This window comes from Mus musculus, chromosome 2 (genome assembly GCF_000001635.26).
Source record: "Mus musculus strain C57BL/6J chromosome 2, GRCm38.p6 C57BL/6J".
Classification (NCBI taxonomy): domain Eukaryota; kingdom Metazoa; phylum Chordata; class Mammalia; order Rodentia; family Muridae; genus Mus; species Mus musculus.
The window spans coordinates 84,496,588-84,516,463 of NC_000068.7; the positions used below are offsets into that span (position 1 = coordinate 84,496,588).

Sequence of the window (19,876 nt, forward strand, 5' to 3'; positions counted from 1 at the left end):
AGTAACTGGGATTCAGTCTCAGAATATCACCCATAGGTGTTTTTTTTTTAATTGCAAAAATTTTAAATAATTATCTTTCTTACCCATGAGACCCAAGATGTCAGTTCTACTTGTTTATTTGTTAGGTTGGTATCTGCCAGGTTCATCACTATTAAACAAATAAAAAAGAGAAATAAATGTCTAATAGTAATGAACCTGACAGATTCCAACCTAACAAATAAACAAGCAGAACCAGGAATGGGAAAAACTGGCATCTTGGGTCTCAGGGGTAAGAAAGAAAACTATTTAGAACTTTTGCCAAAAATGCTTTTCCCAGGTCTAATCATAATTAGATAATTTTTAAAAATATATAAATATGCATAACTAGAGAAGCACAAATCATGCATTATGTAAAAATCCACTGGTCTGGATTATTCAAAACTTTCTTTGTGTAAAAAAATTCTTTTAAATTAAAGTAGAGTAAATATAGAACTATATCAGGCTCTGGTAGAGCTGCATGGTGGAGAACTAACCCGGAATTTGTGGGACCCTCAAATCTGATCCCCAGCACAGAACTGTGGAGAAGGAAGAGACTCTTAAGAGTAAGAAAAGTCAAAGGGTTTAAATTAATGAGTATGAAGGCATTATCAGGTGAATTTTATGTTAATATAGGCTATATTTTAATGACAATATTTCAAAGTCAAAATTTTTAGGACTTCTTATACAATTAAGGCTATGTAAAAATGTCTCATTTCGCTATTCTTCTTCTGTTTGCCTTTGCAACAAGATCTAGCACCATGTCTGCCTGAACACTGCCATGCTTCCCACCAATAGACTGAACCTCTGAACCTGTAAGCCAACATCAATAAAATGCTGTCTTTATAAGAGTTGCCTTGGTCATGGTGTCTCTTCTCAGTAATGGAAACCCTAACTAAGAGAGAAGTTGGGACCAGGGACTGGGACATTGCTGTAATATTCCTGACCATGCTTTTGTTTGAAGGAATGTGGATTTTGGAGCCTTTGGAAGGCAGTAAGATGCTCTAAGTGGAGCTTAATGAGCCATCGTTGTAGGAATATGGAAGACATTGGTGTTGAGGGTGATTTGAACAGTGGTGACCTGGCTCAAGAGTTATCAAAGGAGAAGAATATTAGTATGTAGCCTAGAGACTGTTCTTGTTATATTTTGGTGAAGAATATGACTGCTTTTTGTTCTGAAGAGTCTGCCTGAGGTTAAGGTGAAGAGATTTCAGTTAATTGCTTTGACAAAGGAATTCTCAAAACAGCCTGGTATAAATTTTGTTGTGTGGTTACTAAAGTATCATCTTTGAAGAACATTTTTAATGAAAAGGAGCAAACTGAGAAAAGAAAAATACAAAACATATGGTTCAAAGAATAAAGGGGCACCAGGAAGTAAAATTGAGCTGAATCCTATGTTCAAGGAAATAAACAGATTAAGGGAGTGGTGACCTCAATGCAAGGTCCCACCCTGCTAAGCTTATTGTTTACGCTTTTGCAGATGAACAAGGGATTTGGTTATTGTTCCCATTTGGACTTTTAATCTGAAATGAACTACAATCTGGAAACAGAGAGCACAACTATGATCCAGATCTTGAGCCTTCTGATCCCAATCTTGAGGAATAATGGTCATAAAAAACTTAGGGCCAGGAATGGTGGTGCACACCTTTAATCCCAGGAGAAAGTGGCAAGCAGATCTCAAGTTCAAGGCCAGCCTAATACAGAGCAAGTTCCAAGTAAAAAAAAGCTTAGATCCAAGCATTCAGGAGACAGAGGCATGCAGATCTCTGAGTTCAAGGTCTGGAACTACAGAGCAAGTTCCAAGACAGCCAAGCTTAGGCAGTGAAGGAGTTGGAAAACAGAAAGCTGGTAACAGAATAAGGGGGACTATGTTCCAGCTCCAGTAAGCAGCAGATCTTGGCAGCTTTGGCCATGTGGCTCTGGCTTTAGAATCAAGAGTAGGAGACTACTGGGACAATTGATGCTGGTTAGCTGGACCTAAAAAATTAGTGTTGATTAATAAGACACTAGCATCCCTGAGGTGAAATCTTCTGGGAAGTGTTTTCTGAGAGCACAAAGAAGCTGTTTTCCAGAGATAGCCAAGGTTGTAACTCAGGCTGCTGCTGCACTTGGTAATGTATAAGAATCACGCAAGTATTTCTGGTTTTGAAGGCATGAAGGGGTCATGGAGAGGAGCTGAGGCTTGGCACTGTGAGAGGCCACTGGTACAGCCTCACCCCACAACTGAATGGATCTTGCAAAAAAGTTGAGACTTGGCACCATTAAGGGAGAGAGGCTATTTGTGAAGCCTAGTTGCAATGAGAAATCCCAGCATATTAGTGATGCCAATACCATGGGATGACCATCAAGAACAGCAGCAGCTGTGAAGTGGAGTCAACCAGAGCCTAGAGTGCTCCAGAGGGCAGAGCCGGAGAAGTGACCCAAGCCCTTTTGAAAAGTCCAGAAGCTCGTGTGTAGATCTCAGATGATCAGGAACAGGAAGCTGTGAGGTTGAAGTTGCCTTGGAGACCTCAAAATGTTAGAGATGCAAGATCCATGGGTACCTGCCGAGGAAAGCTGCTAACAGGAAGTGGTACCAGCCCAGGGGAAAGAAGTTTGTTGTGATCAATAAAGATGAAAAGAGGTGGAGATCTGAAGACCACTTTGGTGGTACAGATTTGAAGTTTGCCCAGCTGGTTTTTGGCTTTGTCCATTATTCCCTCACTATGATGTTTTGGAATGGTAATGTGTGTCTTGTGATGTTTAAGGTATGTGATCTGCTTTTTTATTTTTACTTTAGAGGGGACTACAGTTAAGTGACTGATTGAATCTCAGAAAAGACATTGAACTTTGGATGTTTAATACTGTTGAAACTGTTATAGACTATGGGACTTCTGAAGTTGGTCTAATGTATTTTGCATTATGCTATGGTATGCATTATATTATGGTATGGCCCCCATAGATGTCTATGTTTGGACAAACCTATAAGGGCCAGGGAGTGGAATGTGGTGATTTGACCAGGAGTGGCACTATTAGGAAGCCTTGTTAGCGTTAGTGTGACCTTGATGGAGGGAGTATGTCATTGTGGAGGTGGGCTTTGAGACTCTCCTCCTAGCCATGTGGGAGCCAGGCTTCTCCTGTTTGCTTTTGGATCAAGATGTAGAATTTTCAGCTACTTGTCCTGTATCACATCTGCCTGGACGCTGCCATGCTTCCCACCATGATGATAATGCACTGAATCTCTAAACCTGTAAGCCAGCCCCAATTAAATATTGTCCTTCATAAGAAAAAAAAAGAATGTCTCATTTCTCAGCATTTTAAGAGAAAAACATCCTAATGCTTGCTTCAGCTTACTTTGGAGTGAGATATAAATACACAGACTCCAAAATCCATATACAGAAAAATAGATTTCAAAATAGAGTGGGTTGGCCTGATTGCTGCTTGTATTCTAATGCTAATTTGGGCCCCCAAAACTGGTTGCCCAGAGATGAGAGAGTCCAAGAGGCTAGGTAAGTGACCCTGCCCCCAGTTAACTGTGATTGGCAAATAAAGATGACCACAGCCAATAGCTGGGCAGAAGAGACATAGGTGGGGTTTAGGTTTCCCAGGCTTGGCACCATGAGGAGGAAGAACATGCAGGAGAGAAGAGAAAAGAAGCCACCATGGGATAAGGGTCAAGAGACCATGGCCCTGAGGTCTGCCCTATTGGAGCTAAGAGCAGCCCAGATGAAACATAGTAAGTAGTAAGTAATAACTTGGGGTTATTGATAGGAAAGTAGATTCTAACAGCAGGGAGGGTAGGCAGCTACCCAGCTATTGTGCTAATTAAGGCTTATTGTAAATATAAAGGTGGTGTGTGTGTTTTTTAATCCAGAAACTCAATAACATAAAGCAAGGTAGAAGCTCCCAGCTGGAATTTAAACAATTTCTACTAGACAAAGTGGAGCATGTCAACCTCCCAGGCAAAATGTCCACTAACACAACAGTAGCATGGCTGTTATGGTGATAGCCAACCACTTTACAACTGGATAAGGGAGACCTGCTCCACAGAAGAGAATTTATGCTTGCTTCTGTGAACCTAGTCTATATTCCACGATTGAGGAGGCCATGGACCCTAGGGGGGTTTACTCTAGTTGATTTGTTAAGTGATCATGTCATCAAGCCACCTTCTAAAAAATTGTATTTATTCACATAAATTAGTACTCTCAACCTCAGTCTGAGGGTCTTCCTTTTGCAGTATACAGCAGTTCACACAGATTTACAACAGTTCAAAATGCTGAGAATATGTGACTGACTTCTTGCTCATAAATGGAACGTCTACATTAAATCCCACTTCTACCACTAAAAGTCCTGCAAGAGGGATCAGAAAGAACATAATTGCTGGGGAATAGGGTAGAATGCCATGAGATACTGTCTTATACGCATCACACAGTTACCACACTCATTAACTCACACCAGCTATGGTTACCTGCACAAGATCAAGCCAGGAAAAGTCCAGCATAAACAGGGGAGGGGCTCACCAGGCTCCGCCCCTAGCTGAGGACCATTAGCAGATGGTTGCTGCTGAGGGACGGAGGGTCATTTTCTTTGGACTGCGGCCTCTGGTAGGTTCATGCTCTAGTGCATGGACATAGAGGCATGCTAATTAGACTCAGTTGGTAATTTAAAAGGAAAAAAATTGGGGGCATGACATTGAGATGGAGACATGTTGGGAGTGGTTTGGGGAAAGCTGGAGGGGGGAAACAGTGAGTAGGTATTATCAAAATGATCAGCAGTGTGCCAACTGTGGGAGGTGGGCTTCTCAAGTCCAAAGGCATTCATCGATGTAACTCCGGGTGGAAGGGCCATGTGTGCTGTATTCATCTATTAAAATATAAAAGAATAAATTACAATCTTACTTAAAAATTGTAAATAAAGCCAGACAGTAGTGTTGCATACCTTTAATCCCAGCACTTGGAAGGCAGAGAAAGGCAGGTCTCTGAATTCCAGGACAACCTGGTCTACACAGATCGAGTTCCAGGACAGCAAGGGCTGCACAGAGAAACCCTGTCTCAAAAAAACAACAAAAATAAATAAGAAACAAGCTAATAAAAATATGATATACATATAAAATGAAATACCGGGAAACCATTAAAAAGAAAATAGTTCTGTCACATGCCACAATGCAGATAATTGTCTGGTGTTATGTCAGGGAATAGTTAGTGATCACCAAAAACATACACAGGAGCCAATCTGATGCAACTCACAGCAGGTCTTTATTCTATTCGAGCTAGCACCCTCCCCAAAGCACCACAGTTACACAGGATGGTTTTCGCGGTTGGGGAGCCCCTAATGTCTATGGGGCAAGGCTTTATAGTAAGCAGCAAGCAGGGAATATGTGTGCAAGCATCTAATTGGAAAGCTCTTGTGGCCCTTAACATAATGGGCTGATGAGGGAGTCATATAAACTTAACTTCTGCCCCCTTCTGCATTGGTGGTCATTAAGCAAGGGGTAGGCTTGTAACCTCGGGGGTGCACATTTGTTGGGGGAATAACCTGGAGACACTGGTCTTGTTGAGGGTGTAACCTGGAGACTGGAGCTAGGCTCAGGTTTTGTTGGGGGGGGGGGCAACTTGGAAACTAAAGCTAGGTATCAGCCTGTTAGGTTACCTGAGTTCAAACTTAGGTCAGGTTCTCTGAAATGGAGTCTGAATTGAAAAGATTTGTCGTCTCACTGGGACATTAGGCTGGGTAAATAAACCACTGACAGAAGACAAATGCTGCAGGAGCCCCTCACAACGACAGAAACAGAGCACAGAAAGTCACTGCCGCAGCTGAGGAAAAGAGAAAACCAGGATTTCTACTCAATGGGGTGTATCATTCTTGCAAAACGAAGAAGCTGTAGAGATCTTCTGCTGCTGATAATGTGGACATACGGAACATTGTTGAACCATATGCTTTAAATTGGTTAAGATGAACTGGGAATGTACATCGCAGTGGTACAGTACTTGCCTGGGACACACAAGTTCCCGGATTCAATCTCTTTCTTTCTTTCTTTCTTTCTTTCTTTCTTTCTTTCTTTCTTTCTTTCTTTCTTTCTCTTTCTTTCTTTCTTTCTTTCTTTCTCTCTTTCTCTCTTTCTCTCTTTCTCTCTCTCTCTCTCTTTCTTTCTCTCTCTCTCTCTTTCTCTCTCTCCCTTCCTTTCTTTCTTTCTTTCTTTCTTCCTTCCTTCCTTCCTTCCTTTCTTTCTTTCTTTCTTTCTTAATGTAAATCGCAGTGGTACAGTACTTGCCTGGGATACACAAGTTCCCGGATTCAATTTCTTGTTTGTTTGTTTGTTTGTTTATTTCGGGAAGGGGGTTGTCTGCATGTAAGTCTGTGCACCACACGCATGCCATGCCCACAGAGACCATAAGAGGACATCAGGCTTGCACTAGAACTGGAGGTGCAGATAGTTGTGAGCCTCCCAGTGAGTGTTGGGAATTGAACCCTGGTCCTCTGTAATAGTAGCCAGTGCTCTTAGTTGCTGAGGCATCGCTCCAGCCCTCAGTGCAGGTTCTTTATTGCCCACCAGAACTAGATAGGCTTCTATTTCTAAGGACATGACATATGTTAGTTGCAGGACATAGAGAAACCAAGCTGAAACCTAGTTAAAATCTTCTCTCCTATTTAGCATTCATAGTGCTGGAAGGTGCTATTCGGGCTACAGAGGAAGAAAAGTCACTAACAGCTTTGCTCATCTGTGATGCATGTGAACTCTAAAACCAACCAAGAAGGCACAATAGTAGCATGGCTCTTATGGAGAAACCAGTTGATTTCTATTGGGATTTTAGACCCATTCCACAGAACTGAATCATACCTGGTACTATAAACATGGTTAAAACTGGATTCAATTTCTGATCTCATCAAAAATTAAATAAAATTACGACAGTTGTGGTACCACACACCTGTTATCCCAGCACTCTGGAGACCAAGGCAAGAAGATCACAAGTTCAAGCTTGAGCTACACAAGCTGCTCTCATTGAAAAAAAAAATTGGGTTAAGAAACTTAGCAGGAGAGAGATAACTCAATGGGTAAAGTATGAGCAAGATAGATACTAAACATCACCCACTGGCCTCCACACACGTGCATATGCACACACATATGTGCACACACACACACAGATACATAATCACATATAAACATAAGGATGTGAAGGCCAGCCAAGGCTGTATAGCAAGACCCTGTTTCAAAAATAAAATAAAATTTAGCAAAAGAGGAAAGAAATCCCTTGGGCATTTGTCTTAGTCAGGGTTTCTATTCCTGGACAAAACATCATGACCAAGAAGCAAGTTGGTGAGGAAAGGGTTTATTCAGCTTACACTTTCCACATTGCTGTTGATCACCAAAGGATCTCAGGACTGGAACTCAAGCAGGTCAGGAAGCAGGAGCTGATGCAGAGGCCATGGAAGGATGTTACTTACTGGCTTGCTTCCCCTGGCTTGCTCAGCCTGCTCTCTTATAGAACCAAGACTACCATCCCAGAGATGGCACCACTCACAAGGGGCCCTCTCCCCTTGATCACTAATTGAGAAAATGCCTTACAGCTGGATCTCATGGAGGCATTTCACCAACTTAAGCTCCTTTCTCCTTGATAACTCCAGCCTGTGTCAAGCTGACATAAAACTAGCCAGTACAGCATTAATGAAGCAGTCCTTTGGCTGTATCTGTACAAAAGTTTTCAGAGAAATTAACCTGATGATGAAGAGGCATTCTAAATACAGATGGCACCATCCTATGAGGTGAGCTCCTAAGCTGAATAATAATGGGAAAAGGAGAAAAGCCAGCTGAACACCACCGGCATCCTCTCCCTCTCTGCCTCTCTAAGTAACTGCAGATACAAAGGGATGACATAATACTTCCTATGGCATGCCTTGCCACATGACTTGGCTCAAACTGTGAGCCAAGACAAAACTTCCTTAAGTTGTTTTGTCAGGCGTTCCTAATAGTGACGTGAAAAGTAAGTGATGATCGCTGGTGAGCACTGTACTTGCTCTGTGTTTGTAACTACACTTCTAGAAATTAAATTAAAAGGATATAAAGACTATACTTTCAGGGATCATTTCTATAGTTCATGCAGGCAAATGGATAGAACTTGAGAATATCATCCTGAGTGAGGTGACTCAGTCACAAAGGAACAAACACAGTATGTACTCACTGATAAGTGGATATTAGCCCAAAAGTTCGGAATACCCAACATTCAATTCACAGACCATATGAAACCTAAGAAGAAGGAAGACCAAAGCGTGGATGCTTCAGTGCTTTTTAGAAGGGTGAACAAAATACCCACAGGAGGAAATATGGAGACAAAGTTTTGAGCAGAGACTGAAGGAAAGGCCATCCAGAGACTGCTCCACCTGGGGATCCATCCCGTATACAGCCACCAAACCTGAACACTACTGTGGATGCTGGGAAGTGCTTGCTGATAGAAGCCTGATATGGCTGTCTCCTAAGAGGCTCTGCCAGAACCTGACAAATACAGAGGAGGAAGGTCAAAGCCAACCATTGGACTGAGCTTGTGGTCCCCAGTAGAAGAATTGGAGAAGGGATTGAAGGAGCTGAGGGGGTTTGCAGCCCCATGGAGGAAGCAACAGTGTCAACAGGCCAGATGTGGGAAGCCGCCCCCACATTCGCCGTCACAAGATGGCGCTGACATCCTGTGTTCTAAGTTGGTAAACAAATAATCTGCGCATGAGCCAAGGGTATTTACGACCACTTGTACTCTGTTTTTCCCGTGAACGTCAGCTCGGCCATGGGCTGCAGCCAATCAGGGAGTGATGCGCCCTAGGCAATGGTTGTTCTCTTTAAAGAGGGAAGGGGTTTTCGTTTTCTCTCTCTTGCTTCTTGCTCTCTTTTCCTGAAGATGTAAGAATAAAGCTTTGTCGCAGAAGATTCTGGTCTGTGGTGTTCTTCCTGGCCGGTCGTGAGAACGCGTCGAATAACAATTGGTGCCGAATTCCGGGACGAGAAAATCCGGGACGAGAAAAAACTCCGGACTGGCGCAGGAGGGATACCTCATTCCAGAACCAGAACTGCGAATCAAGGTTATAAGGTTCCCGTAACACAGACTGTTGAGAAGGATTCAACTGCCGAATTCAGAACTCATCAGCTGGGGAACGACGGTGATAAAGGTTCCCGTAAAGCAGACTGTTAAGAAGGATTCAACTGTATGAATTCAGAACTTTTCAGCTGGGGAACGAGGTAAGTCTGATCTTGAACTTTCTAAGGAAATTCAAGACAGTCTATCAGAAGTAAAGTGGAAAATGGCTTTACAAGTTATGTTTGGCCTTAAATTTTTTCTAGTGTTAGAAGCCCTTTTGTTCCTTTTCACATGTTATATAGTGCTTAAGATAGGGCTGAAAATTCTAGAGGAAATTCAGGACAGTCTATCAGAAGTAAAGCGGGGAGAGAGAGTAGGAGCAAGGAGAAACGGTAAGTATACAGGCCTTTCCAAGGGTCTTGAACCCGAGGAAAAGTTAAGGTCAGGTAGGAATACCTGGGGAGAGATTAGAAGGAAGAAAAAGAAAAAAGAAAAGAAAAAAGATCGATTAGCGGAGGTCTCTAGGAGAAGGAGCCTGTGCTCTGAAGAAACAGACTGGGAGAAAAAAGCGGCTCATTATGAAAGAAAAGGATACCAGCCGCCAAGTAAAGTGCTAACTAGTCATTCAAGAAAAAAGCCAAAAGCGGCTGGCGAAGGCCAGTTTGCTAATTGGCCTCAGGGCAATCGGCTACCAGGTGCACTCCCGCCCTATGCGGAGTCCCCGCCCTGCGTAGTGCGTCAGCCCGTAGTGCGTCAGCAATGCGCAGAGGGGCAGTGCGCAGAGAGGCAGTGCGCAGACTCATTCATTCCCCGAGAGGAACAAAGGAAAATAGAACAGGCATTTCCAGTCTTTAAAGGAGCCGAGGGTGGGCGTGTCCACGCTCCGGTAGAATACGTACAGATTAAGGAAATTGCCGAGTCGGTTCGTAAATACGGAACCAATGCTAATTTTACCTTGGCGCAGTTAGACAGGCTCGCTGGCGTGGCACTGACTCCTGCCGACTGGCAAATGATTGCAAAAGTCGCTCTCCCTAGTATGGCCAAATATGTGGAATGGCGAGCTCTGTGGCAGGAGGCGGCACAGGCGCAGGCCCGAGCAAACGCTGCTGCTTTAACTCCAGAGCAGAGAGATTGGACTTTTGACTTGTTAACGGGTCAGAGAGCTTATTCTGCTGAACCTGATAAGAGGTATCAATGGAAGATCTTACCACAGGGAATGTCCAATAGTCCTATAATGTGCCAGCTTTATGTGCAAAAAGCTCTTTTGCCAGTGAGGGAACAATTCCCCTCTTTAATTTTGCTCCTTTACATGGATGACATCCTCCTGTGCCATAAAGACCTTACCATGCTACAAAAGGCATATCCTTTTCTACTTAAAACTTTAAGTCAGTGGGGTTTACAGATAGCCACAGAAAAGGTCCAAATTTCTGATACAGGACAATTCTTGGGCTCTGTGGTGTCCCCAGATAAGATTGTGCCCCAAAAGGTAGAGATAAGAAGAGATCACCTCCATACCTTAAATGATTTTCAAAAGCTGTTGGGAGATATTAATTGGCTCAGACCCTTTTTAAAGATTCCTTCTGCTGAATTAAGGCCTTTGTTTAGTATTTTAGAAGGAGATCCTCATATCTCCTCCCCTAGGACTCTTACTCTAGCTGCTAACCAGGCCTTACAAAAAGTGGAAAAGGCCTTACAGAATGCACAATTACAACGTATTGAGGATTCGCAGCCTTTCAGTTTGTGTGTCTTTAAGACAGCACAATTGCCAACTGCAGTTTTGTGGCAGAATGGGCCATTGTTGTGGATCCATCCAAACGTATCCCCAGCTAAAATAATAGATTGGTATCCTGATGCAATTGCACAGCTTGCCCTTAAAGGCCTAAAAGCAGCAATCACCCACTTTGGGCAAAGTCCATATCTTTTAATTGTACCTTATACCGCTGCACAGGTTCAAACCTTGGCAGCCGCATCTAATGATTGGGCAGTTTTAGTTACCTCCTTTTCAGGAAAAATAGATAACCATTATCCAAAGCATCCAATCTTACAGTTTGCCCAAAATCAATCTGTTGTGTTTCCACAAATAACAGTAAGAAACCCACTTAAAAATGGGATTGTGGTATATACTGATGGATCAAAAACTGGCATAGGTGCCTATGTGGCTAATGGTAAAGTGGTATCCAAACAATATAATGAAAATTCACCTCAAGTGGTAGAATGTTTAGTGGTCTTAGAAGTTTTAAAAACCTTTTTAGAACCCCTTAATATTGTGTCAGATTCCTGTTATGTGGTAAATGCAGTAAATCTTTTAGAAGTGGCTGGAGTGATTAAGCCTTCCAGTAGAGTTGCCAATATTTTTCAGCAGATACAATTAGTTTTGTTATCTAGAAGATCTCCTGTTTATATTACTCATGTTAGAGCCCATTCAGGCCTACCTGGCCCCATGGCTCTGGGAAATGATTTGGCAGATAAGGCCACTAAAGTGGTGGCTGCTGCCCTATCATCCCCGGTAGAGGCTGCAAGAAATTTTCATAATAATTTTCATGTGACGGCTGAAACATTACGCAGTCGTTTCTCCTTGACAAGAAAAGAAGCCCGTGACATTGTTACTCAATGTCAAAGCTGCTGTGAGTTCTTGCCAGTTCCTCATGTGGGAATTAACCCACGCGGTATTCGACCTCTACAGGTCTGGCAAATGGATGTTACACATGTTTCTTCCTTTGGAAAACTTCAATATCTCCATGTGTCCATTGACACATGTTCTGGCATCATGTTTGCTTCTCCGTTAACTGGAGAAAAAGCCTCACATGTGATTCAACATTGTCTTGAGGCATGGAGTGCTTGGGGGAAACCCAGACTCCTTAAGACTGATAATGGACCAGCTTATACGTCCCAAAAATTTCAACAGTTCTGCCGTCAGATGGACGTGACCCACCTGACTGGACTTCCATACAACCCTCAAGGACAGGGTATTGTTGAGCGTGCGCATCGCACCCTCAAAGCCTATCTTATAAAACAGAAGAGGGGAACTTTTGAGGAGACTGTACCCCGAGCACCAAGAGTGTCGGTGTCTTTGGCACTCTTTACACTCAATTTTTTAAATATTGATGCTCATGGCCATACTGCGGCTGAACGTCATTGTTCAGAGCCAGATAGGCCCAATGAGATGGTTAAATGGAAAAATGTCCTTGATAATAAATGGTATGGCCCGGATCCTATCTTGATAAGATCCAGGGGAGCTATCTGTGTTTTCCCACAGAATGAAGACAACCCATTTTGGGTACCGGAAAGACTCACCCGAAAAATCCAGACTGACCAAGGGAATACTAATGTCCCTCGTCTTGGTGATGTCCAGGGCGTCAATAATAAAGAGAGAGCAGCGTTGGGGGATAATGTCGACATTTCCACTCCCAATGACGGTGATGTATAATGCTCAAGTATTCTCCTGCCTTTTTACCACTAACTGGGAACTGGGTTTGGCCTTAATTCAGACAGCCTTGGTTCTGTCTGGACAGGTCCAGATGACTGACACCATTAACACTTTGTCAGCCTCAGTGACTACAGTCATAGATGAACAGGCCTCAGCTAATGTCAAGATACAGAGAGGTCTCATGCTGGTTAATCAACTCATAGATCTTGTCCAGATACAACTAGATGTATTATGACAAATAACTCAGCTGGGATGTGAACAAAAGTTTCCGGGATTGTGTGTTATTTCCATTCAGTATGTTAAATTTACTAGGGCAGCTAATTTGTCAAAAAGTCTTTTTCAGTATATGTTACAGAATTGGACGGCTGAATTTGAACAGATCCCTTCGAGAATTGAGACTTCAGGTCAACTCCACGCGCTTGGACCTGTCGCTGACCAAAGGATTACCCAATTGGATCTCCTCAGCATTTTCTTTCTTTAAAAAATTGGGTGGGATTAATATTATTTGGAGATACACTTTGCTGTGGATTAGTGTTGCTTCTTTGATTGGTCTGTAAGCTTAAGGCCCAAACTAAGAGAGACAAGGTGGTTATTGCCCAGGCGCTTGCAGGACTAGAACATGGAGCTTCCCCTGATATATCTATGCTTAGGCAATAGGTCGCTGGCCACTCAGCTCTTATATCTCACGAGGCTAGTCTCATTGCACGAGATAGAGTGAGTGCGCTTCAGCAGCCCGAGAGAGTTGCAAGGCTAAGCACTGCAATGGAAAGGCTCTGCGGCATATATGAGCCTATTCTAGGGAGACATGTCATCTTTCATGAAGGTTCAGTGTCCTAGTTCCCTTCCCCCAGGCAAAACGACACGGGAGCAGGTCAGGGTTGCTCTGGGTAAAAGCCTGTGAGCCTAAGAGCTAATCCTGTACATGGCTCCTTTACCTACACACTGGGGATTTGACCTCTATCTCCACTCTCATTAATATGGGTGGCCTATTTGCTCTTATTAAAAGAAAAAGGGGGAACTGTGGGAAGCCGCCCCCACATTCGCCGTCACAAGATGGCGCTGACATCCTGTGTTCTAAGTTGGTAAACAAATAATCTGCGCATGAGCCAAGGGTATTTACGACCACTTGTACTCTGTTTTTCCCGTGAACGTCAGCTCGGCCATGGGCTGCAGCCAATCAGGGAGTGATGCGCCCTAGGCAATGGTTGTTCTCTTTAAAGAGGGAAGGGGTTTTCGTTTTCTCTCTCTTGCTTCTTGCTCTCTTTTCCTGAAGATGTAAGAATAAAGCTTTGTCGCAGAAGATTCTGGTCTGTGGTGTTCTTCCTGGCCGGTCGTGAGAACGCGTCGAATAACAGCCAGACCCTTCCGGAGCTCCTGGAGACTGGACCACCAACCAAAGAATACAGGAGTGGCCCATGGTGCTGGACACATATGGCAGAAGATAGCCTTGTTGGACATCAGTGGGAGGAGAGGCCCTCGGGCCTGAGGGTGTTCAGTGCCCCAGTGTAGGGGAATGCCAGGGCGAGAGGATGGGAGTGGGTGAGTGGGTGGGTGGGGAAGCACCCCCATAGAGGCAGGGGGAGGGGGATGGGATAGGGGTTTCCCAAAGGGGAGACCTAGAGAGGAAAACATTTGAAATGTAAATAAAGAAAATATCCAAGGGGGGGAATTAAAGTATATACATATATGCTTATAATATATTATGTACTGTCCATAAATATATGTACATGTTCCTTATAAAGAAACAAAAGCAACTGATTATGGTGAATCTGGAAATGTGTGGATGCTTTTACGTCATCTTTTCTTTTTTTCTTTAGAAGAGGAGGAGGAGCTGTGGATCTGTGTTCACTCGGATCATGTATCAGGGCCCACAGCCATTCTTTGATTACAGCATAGTTTTAAATTAAAGCAATGGTCTGTATGGAGAGAGAGCACTTTGACTAAGGCCACCCAGGCCCCTTTTCTCCTCCATGGAGGAGTTGCCCAACCTTGCTCTAAACATGAATCTGTTTTAAAACAAGAACCATTCCAGTCCCCGCTCCTGTTCCTAATGATGGAGAAGGAGTTCTTTTCCAAACTGTAGAGCAGCTGCTTGTGCCTGTGAGCCAAGAAAGGGCTGTAGAGCTGCTTGCATTGGGTAAACTTGTTTTACTACCAACACCCTCCCAGCAGGGAGGTTGTGTGACTGGAGATGTACAATGTCCCCACCCACACCTGCTTTAACACCAGTCACCAAGAATAATCTGACACTCGCATCACATCAGCTGGCAGGAGCAGTATGCCAACTGTGGAAGGTGGGCCTCGCAAATCCAAAGAGGCGTGCAGTGATGTAACTGAGGGTGGAAGAGAGAACTGTGGATAGTCTTTCAGTGTCATGCCATGTGCTAGGAGAAAAGAAAAGAGGATAGAAGGAAGAGAGGAAAGCAGAAGAGAAAAAGTCAGGACTGGAGTCAGCACAGGACATACCAAGACCAAGTTTTCTGCACAACAGAGATTTATTTACCCCTGAGGGACAAAGACAGAAGACAGAAGACAAAGATAGAAGGGAAAAGGAAGGAGGGACAGGGGAGAGGCATATTTGAATATTTGTCCAGAAGGAATCCAGGACTGTGTCTGGTTAGAGAAGAGACAGACACGTGGCCCAAAGGCAAATGGAAGGGAAAGAAAAGGGGAAACCCCAAGTTAGGATGAGCTGGTTTCTCTTTATTAGACAGGTTCATTGGGGCAGCCAAAAGGGGCTTTTGATTGCTAGACTTAACACGTTGATAGCTGGCCCTTGATGGTCAGCCTCAGGAGGAGGAAGTGGCCAAATTATGGAATGGACCTTGGTGGCAAGCTTGAGAAATGTAATCTGAAAAGGGAATAAGGGAAGGCAACACCTGCCAGAGCTGTGTTTGCCATACTCGCCCTTCAGTCACGTACATGTAAAATGGATAAATATCAAATTGTAAATGGTGATTATTCTTGAAAGACAGTTGGGGTTTTGGCTTGTTTATTTTTCTTAGGCAGGGATTTGCTATGTAGCCCAAGCTGACCCTCAGCTCCTCCTGCCTCAGCCTCTCAACTTCAGGGTTACCACTATGGCCAGCTCTTAGAGTTGATTTCCAACTCCAGGAAGAATAGAGTCAGTCCATCACTGAGGGGAAGTCAAGGCAGGAACTTGAAACAGCCAGTCACACTCACAGTCAAGAGCATATAAACTGAATGTATACCTACTTGCAAATGTTCTACTCCTGATCTCCTCGCTCAGTCCAGGGTTCAGTCCATGAAATGGTATTGGCCACATCCAGGGTGTATCTTCCCACTTCAACTAACACAATTAAGAAACTCTCTCTGGCATAACCATAAGCCAACCTAATCCATATAGTCCTTCCTTGAGACCTCCTTCCCAGGTGATTCTAGTGGGTGTCAAGCTGACAAACTAATCACCACAACCCTACTCCTTGTCAACCTGACACAGAAGCACTTAACTTTAAGACACAGTCTCCTACTCCTTGTCCCCAGAGGCCCATCTTTAATATAAAGCACAGTTCACATTTAAAAAAAACCCTACGATCTTGTAAAATTCCAACACTTTAAAAGTCCAAAGTCTCTTAATTATAAGGTCTATGGTGGTTTGAATACGCTTGGGCCAGGAAGTGGCACTATTAGGAGGTGTGGCCTTGTTGGAGGAAGTGTATCACTGTAGGGGTGGGTTTTAAGACCCTCCTCCTAGCCCCTGGAAGACAGTCTGCTCCTGGCTCCCTTTGGATGAAGATGTAGAACTTTAAGCTCCTCCAACACTGTGCCTGCCTGGGCACTGCTGTGCTTCCTGCCATGATATTAATGGACTGGACCTCAGAGCCTGTAGGCCAGCCCCAAATAAATGTTGTCCTGTGTAAAAGTTGTCTTGGTCATGGTGTCTTTTCACAGCAATGGAAACCCTAAGACAGAAGTTGGTACCAGGGACTGGGGTATTGCTGTAGTAGGCCTGACCATGGTTTTGTTTGGTGGAATGCAGATTTGGGGACTTTGGATTTGGAAAGCCATGGAATGCTTTACGTGGGACTTAATGGGCCTTCAAGTAAGAATATTGAAGACATTGGTACTGAGGTGATTTTATCTCTAGAGATTGCTCTTATGATGTTTTAGTGAAGAATATGGCTGCCTTTTGCCCTTGTTTAAAGAGTCTACTTGAGGCTAAGGTAAAAAGATTTTAATTAATTGCATTGAGAAGGGAAGTCTTAGAAACGCCCAGCATAGGAAGAGTCTGAGGAGGAGGGTGACCCCCATAGAAGACCAGCAGTCTCAGCTAACCCAGACCCCTGAGGTCTCTCAGACACTGAGCCACCAACAAAGCAGCATACACAAGTTGATCCGAGGCCCCCAACACATATACAGCAGAGGATTGCCTGGTCTGGCCTCAGTGGGAGAAGATGCATCTAATCCTCAAGAGACTTGAGGGCCCAGGGAGTGGAGAAGCCTGGTGGGAGTGGCAGGGGTGGTTGGGGACATCCTCTTGGAGATGGGAAAGAAGGAATGGAATGAGGAACTGTGGGAGGGTGGATGGAGTTTGGGGGAGGCGGGGAATGACTGGAGTGTAAAAAAATAAAATTTAAAAAAAAAAGGCACAGCATAGACTTTGTCCCCTGGTTTATTCCCATCAAGAACATTCTGATCAAACATAGCAAGCTTAAAAAGAAAAAAAGTACAAAATGTATGATTCAAAGAATAAAGGGGCAGCAAGAAGTAGAATGGAATTGAATCCATGTTCAAGGAGATAAACATATTAAGAGAGTGGTGACTTCGGGGCAAGATTCCACCCAGTTAATCTTATTGTTTATGTGTTTGCAATTGAACAGGAATAGTTAAGTCATTTTAGGCATTACTACCTGGTTATTGTTTTCATTTGGACTTTTTAATCTGGAATGAGCTACAACCCAAAGATGGAGGATACAATCTTTGATCCAGATCTTGGTTGGAATAGTGGCTGTGAAAAGCTTAGTTTGAGGCATGGTAGTACACCTTTAATCCAAGGAAGACAGAGGCAAGCAGATCTCTGAGTTCAAGACCAGCATGGTACAGAAAAAATTCCAATAGAGAATATAGATAGGTTCTGGTGTGGTGGTACATGCCTTTAATGCCAGCATTGGAGATAGAGGCATGCAGATCTGAGTTCAAGATCTATCTACAGAGCAGATTGCAGGAAAGCCAAGCTTAGGCAGTGAAAGAATTGGAAAACAGAAAGCTAGTGATAATGTAATAGAACAAGAGGGTTCCAGCAAGCAGCTGAACTTGCAAGCATCAGACATGTATCTCCGGTCTAAGAGTCTAGAATAGAAAGGACGACTGGGACAATTGATGCGGGTTAGCTGGAGCTTAGAAAATATTGATGATTAAGAAGAGATCAGCATCACTGAGGTGCAATCTTCTGGGAAGTGTTTTCTGAGAGCACAAAGAAGCTGTGTTCCAGAGATAGCCAAGGTTATACCTCATGCTTCAGCTAGACTTGGTACTGTGTAAGAGTCACCCAGACAGTACTGGTTTTGAATGCATGAAGGGATCATGGAGAGCACCTGAGGCTTGGTACTACAAGGAAGGACATTGGTGAAGGTGCAGCCTCAGTTGCAGTTGACAGCTCACTACTGAAGGGGTCGTGCAACAAAGTTGAGGTTTGGCACCATGAAGAGATCCTATGAGGCTATTGGTGAAGCCAAGTTGCAGCAGAAGACTCCACTGAATTGGTACCATAGGATGATCACCAAGAACAGCAGCACCAGTGGAATGGCCACTGCTATTCAACCAGAGCCTAGTGTGCCACAGAGGACAAAGCTGGAGACGTGACCCAAGCCCATTGAAGGAGCCCAGATCATGTGTGGATCCCAGCATTAGAACAAGAACCTGTAAAGTTGTAGTTGCCTTGGAGACCCCAAGATGTTAGAGAAATCAGAGCCATGAGATATTTGTCAAGGAAGTCTGCTAACAGGGAGTGGAAACAGCCAAAGAGTAAGAACTGTGTTGTAGTCAACAAAGCAGAAAAGATTTGGAGATCTGAAGAGCACTTGGACCTCAAACAAAGATGATGCAGAGTTTGAGTTTGCCAAGCTGGTTTTCTGTCTTGCTTTGGTCCAGTATTTCCTTATCATGGCATTTTGGAATGTAATGTATATCCTGCATGATGTTGGAGGTATATGATCTGCCTTTTTATTTTGATTTCTCAAGGGATTACAGTTAAAAGACTGTATTAAACTCAAAAGGGACTTTGAACTTTGGACTTTTAACATTGTTGAGACTGTTAAAGACTGTGGGACTTTGGAAGTTGGACTAAATGTAGTTTGCATTATGTTATGGCTAGGTATGGCTCCCATAGACTTATGTGTTTGAACAAGCCTTTGAGAGCCAGGGAGTGGAATGAAGTGACTTGAATATGCTTGGACCAGGGAGTGGCACTATTAGGGGGTGTGGCCTTGTTGGAGGAAGTGTATCACTGGGTGGGGGGGGGACTGAGGGGTTCCTAACCACCTGGAAGATAGTCTACTCTCAGTTCTTCCAGCGCCATGCCTGCCTGGACACTGCCGTGCTTCCTGCCATGAGGATAATGATGTTGGAGGTACGTGATCTGCTTTTTTATTTTGATTTCTTAGGGGATTACAGTTAAAAGATTGTAAGAATCTCAGGAGAGACTTTTAACATTGCTTAGACTATTATAGACTGTGTCAGAGCCTGTAAGCTAGCCCCAATTAAATGTCCTTTATAAAAGTTGTCTTGGTCATGGTGTCTCTTCACAGCAATGGAAACCCTAAGATAAGCTTCTATAAAATAAATAAAAACAAGTTATATAATTCCAACAAATACTGGCACAGAATAAACATTCTTATTGTAAAATGGAAGAAATGGGGACCAAGACGGTCACACCAAAGAAAACCAAACTTTAATAGTTCTGTACCCAGCCTTTAGGTTTATAAAGTAATAGTCAACCACTCTACAAAGGGCTTGGGTAGCCCCATCTCTCCAGCTTTACCATCTGTGGCAAACACAACTTCTCTCTTATGTTTAGACCTGCTCCACTTCACACCCTCAGCTTTCCTTGATGGATATTCTATGGCTGTGGCATCTCCAGTATCCTGGAGTCTCTGTTGCAACTTCATAGCTTCATGCAAAGTTCTCTCAGGCCCTCTGCACACATTCCCTAGTCTCAGATGATCTCCATGACACTCTCAGTCTTGAATCTTTTATAACCTCTAAATCAGTACCATGTGGACAAGGCTTACAACATTGGCAAGCTCTGTTGCCAGTTTGAAATACAGTCCAACTCTATTGGACAGCCGGTATACCCTCTGTGTGCTGACCTGCAGAAACGCTTTCTTGCTGTCTCAATGCAGTACATGAGGCTCCTCTAAAATGGTATTCTCTGTCA

The 19,876-nt window shown here is 43.7% G+C and overlaps 1 long non-coding RNA gene across 1 annotated transcript; it reads right to left on the bottom strand.

Annotated features, from left to right (window-relative positions):
• Nucleotides 1-4,160: 4,160 nt before the first annotated feature.
• On the bottom strand, nt 4,161-10,286 carry Gm13710 (predicted gene 13710). Its single transcript, NR_046046.1, has 3 exons — nt 10,262-10,286; nt 4,933-5,040; nt 4,161-4,857 (listed from the first exon to the last, which is right to left on the bottom strand). It is a non-coding gene; the product is annotated as a predicted gene 13710 (long non-coding RNA).
• Nucleotides 10,287-19,876: the final 9,590 nt, after the last annotated feature.